The 4073-nt window shown below is 38.5% G+C and overlaps 1 pseudogene across 1 annotated transcript; it reads right to left on the bottom strand.

Annotated features, from left to right (window-relative positions):
* Positions 1 to 986: 986 nt before the first annotated feature.
* LOC307064179 (E3 ubiquitin-protein ligase RLIM-like) lies at positions 987 to 3097 on the bottom strand (annotated as a pseudogene). The gene is made up of 2 exons: positions 2839 to 3097; positions 987 to 1546 (listed from the first exon to the last, which is right to left on the bottom strand). The product of its transcript is annotated as an E3 ubiquitin-protein ligase RLIM-like (transcript).
* Between the last annotated feature and the right edge of the window lie 976 nt (positions 3098 to 4073).

A 4073-nucleotide genomic window follows, 5' to 3' on the forward strand; every position in this document is an offset into this window, starting at 1 on the left:
ATGTGATATTCATGGGAGCAAGGTAGTATGCGAAGCTTGCTGTTTTCTGTGTACTCTGTAAGGCAAATGCTGCAGGCTTTTAGTGCATCATTTTCACCAAAAGATCTTACAGCCAAGTTGTCAATCTGTGCTTTGGTGAGTCCTGTAGTTTGGTATAGATCATCTTCATTTAAGAGGAAAAACTGTTGCAGATTATGGGAGGACCCAGAGTCACTTTCATCAAATATTACTAGGATAATTTGTCTACCCCCTTGGCTGGTCTCTGATGATAAGTCTGATGATAAGTTTGTTTCTTCACTGCCTTCACACATCAGTGAGATAATTCCTGAATTTTCATCACTTGAACTGGAACTGGAAATAGGACTAGAACTGGAACTAGACATACAATTGGGGCTTGAATGACAAATCAGTGTGGAACTTGAATGGGTATCATAGCTAGGATTTGAATCAGAACCAAATATACCACTAGTACTACCATTAGGTGACTCTGGCCATTCCATGTTTTGACTTGGAGGTGAGACACTATGCTCTAAATTACTGACACTGTCCATAAGGCTACTTGAGTTACTAAATTCTGTCATTGTCTGCCTTAACGTGCTCTGAATTGGAACAGATGTTGTATCATTTAAGCTAGTATTTAAAATTCTACAAATGGGATTTCTGATGGTATTGACATAAGCTCTCACATCTGCCTGCTCAAAATGTGAATACATTTGCCTCAGTCATCGTTCACTTTCAGAAGTGACAGTGTTGTTTGGTGTCTCAGATGTTAACTGAGTTCTACTAGCTCTGCTGTCTCTCTGAGAATATGCTCCAGAATGAACTTGTCCTACTTCAAGATTGAAGGGTATGGTTGGATATATTTCCCTCATCCCCCAAGATTCACCACCGCTGGTTGTATCTGGAGAATTTTCTCCATGAACGGCATTCTTTGTTCTAGAAGTTTCAATAAGACTACTATTTTGCAACTCAAATCCAGTCATTTGCTATCTCAGTATTTCTTGGTGCTCAGTTCTAGAAAATCTCGCATTCTCACTTAGCAGAGGCTGCTCAAAATTCTGAGATGGTATACGATGATTAAGTCTTTGTACAATTTCCCTAAGTGAACGTGGAGGCGACCAACTTTCAATTCTTGCTCTGGTTCTCCGATACTCTGGGCTCCTACTTCTTGCTCTTCTCTGACTTCTGGTAGGTGGGAATTCCATTAATGTTTCAGTTGTATCTTGTTCAGACATAGAGGGTCTTGTAAATATTTATTCAGATTGTGGATTTTCCACTTGCCTTTGGCTGTCTTCCATATTTTCTCTTCTGGGAAGTCTTGCAGATGCTACATATTCATTCTCTGGATTTGGACTCCCATTATCAAGGTTAACATTTATTTCTAAACTGAATATGAACTGATCACTTTTAGGATTAATTTGGCTCTCTTCTCTCCAAGATTGGTTTTCTCTTTGTCCACTTGTCATATTTTCAGTTTGTCCAGAACAGTTAAGCCAGTCTATTATACAGTCACCACTAGACACATCATCTGAAGAGTCTCCTCTATCTGTTAACAAAAAAAATGGGGAGGGTGCATAAAAGAACTACCAAAATTAGAACCATCATAAAATAGCACTCTGAAACTTTGATCAAAAACAAACAAAAAATGAGAACTTAAATACTCAGATGTTTTAAACTGATTTCGCATTTATAGAGTTAATATTTTATAAACTACACTGTGTAGATTTATAAGTAAAGGTAGAAAATCCAATTCCATCTGAAAAGAGTGAGCTAATCCTAGATAAACTTAGAGAATTTTTTTAAAAGGGAATCTGGAGGAAGTCTATTTTTCAATATTTCATCATATACACAGCCCTGTGTACCACTGTAGGAGGAATGTCAAGAGACTTTTTTTTCAGTCCACTGTCAAAACACTAATGCAATTAAACAAGGTAAACACCAGTTAAGGTACAATGCTAGTATTTTAGTTCAATTTACATTATTGTCTAATTTTCATTAGTCTCCAACATGACTACTTCTAGGCTCTTCACTTATGTGCTTTTGATAATATATAAGCTGTTTTAAAATATAAGATTATTGCCCAAACATAAACAAGTTTTATAGGTTTAAAAGTGTTTGCATTTTGAATACTTCTTAATGTTACCAAGATTTTTAATTGACATTAAATTGAAGGTCAGATCAAATGAAGAGACTGAACCTAGCATGGTACATATAAGACCATATTCAAGAACCAAAGTATTATAGTCTCCTTTTCATTAGACAGTAAAATCCTCTACTTCTCACTGGGAGGGAGGACACCAGACCTGAGGTTCGAGCAGGGTTTCTCAGCCTTAGCACTATTGACATTTTGGTGCTGGACAATTCTTTGTTTTGGGGAGCTATCCTGTGCATTGTGGGATATTTGGCAGTATCCCTGGCCTCTGCCCACTAGATGCTAGTAACACCCATGCCTCCCCTGTGACAACCAAAAATATGTCTAGCCATTGTCAAATGTCCCCAGTGTTGGAGAGAGCAAAATTGTCCCCAGTTGAGGAATATTTCTGTTTGCTTTTTATACATGTCTATGTAGAAAAAATAATTCAGGAAGTAGGAGGGACTTTCAATTGAGGTAGAAAACCAAGAAAAATACAAATACGCTACTTCGCACTGTTTCCCAATTAAAACAACCCAAATGTGAATCAGGAAAACAAACAAGCATACCTTGACATTCTCACCAAAAATCAAGTAAATGCCAGTTCTTTTTATGAGAAGTTACTTACCAAATTAAGTTATGTCACTTCTGTATAATTTACTATTTACTCTTATGAAGTTCCTTATTCATCCCATCCTATTCCCTCTAAAAGCAAAATATACCTGTATTTTCATCTGAGTCTTGTGGTGCGTTTTCTTTAATTGGCTGAAGTCTTCTCAGCAACTCTTCTTCTGTACTTTCACCTGGAATGCCTAGAAGATTGTTGTCTCTCATAAATTTGTAATCTTCTCCACTCAGATTATTTACGAACCTGGAGAAATCTTCTTCCCGAACCAATCGGTCCGTTTGACTTATGCGCTGGGCCGAAAGTCCATCTCCTTCATCGTTGGAATCCGAGTTTTCCATCTTAATAAACAAGTGGAAAATTATCTGAAATTCACGACGTAGTGTTGAAATTCACCCATGGTCGTTTAGTTTTCTTCGCTTTCTACTTCCTGCCAGAGTGTCCGGTTCCGACTCAGTCGGATGACCCTCCACATAGATTCCTCCCTTCTCCCGTCCCGACTCAGTTCTGTAGCCCCTGGTGACGCAACAGTTGGGAGCCGCCTCTATCCCAGAACTTGCTAGACGTTGCCTAGGCACCCATTATGTTCCCCGCTGTTACCGAGTAGGGACTGGATTCAGGTTAGGTTTCATTTCATTCAAAACCAGCCAATGTTACTGAGGGTTTATAGTGTACCAAGCACCATCCTTCACCTCGTTTCACCCACATGAGCCTATTCTCAGGTTTTCAGGAGGCGTTTTCAGGCTCTGATATGCTCTATTTATTTGTTACATTACATATGACTGCCTTCTTCAAAATGCCATGCCAAAGTCAGCCTAGTTAAATGCAGCAATTCTCATTTTCAGGTGCCCAGGGACCTCCGCCTTTTCTCCTCATGATTTCTCAAATCATAGACTCTCACTAAGAAAGCCCACAATTTTTGATAATTTACCAGGGCCCTGGCTGAGTCTCTTTAGTGTGTCCTCTCCCTTTTAACTGTTAATGGCTTCATCTTGCACTATACGGTCCTTCAATCTTGTTTCAAACAAACAAACAAGAAACACCAAAACTTTGGCAGCCTTTTCTGCTCAGCCAGGGAATTCCTTCTCCACAAAAGCATCAGGTTCATTTTTGTCCTCCTTTCTCATAAATATTATAAATATTACTTTAAAAAAAGTAGCCAGAACATCACAGGAACTTTTAGGACAGATACATAATAGTTACTTTGTCTGCCACAATGAGTACTGACTTTGCTGATTTTGTTGCATGTATCACCTGAAAGGCTTGGTGAAAATAAAATAATGCTCATTTGCAATGCTATCTGAAGGAGATCTCTAA

This window comes from Hyperoodon ampullatus (genome assembly GCF_949752795.1).
Source record: "Hyperoodon ampullatus genome assembly, chromosome: 15".
Taxonomy (NCBI): domain Eukaryota; kingdom Metazoa; phylum Chordata; class Mammalia; order Artiodactyla; family Ziphiidae; genus Hyperoodon; species Hyperoodon ampullatus.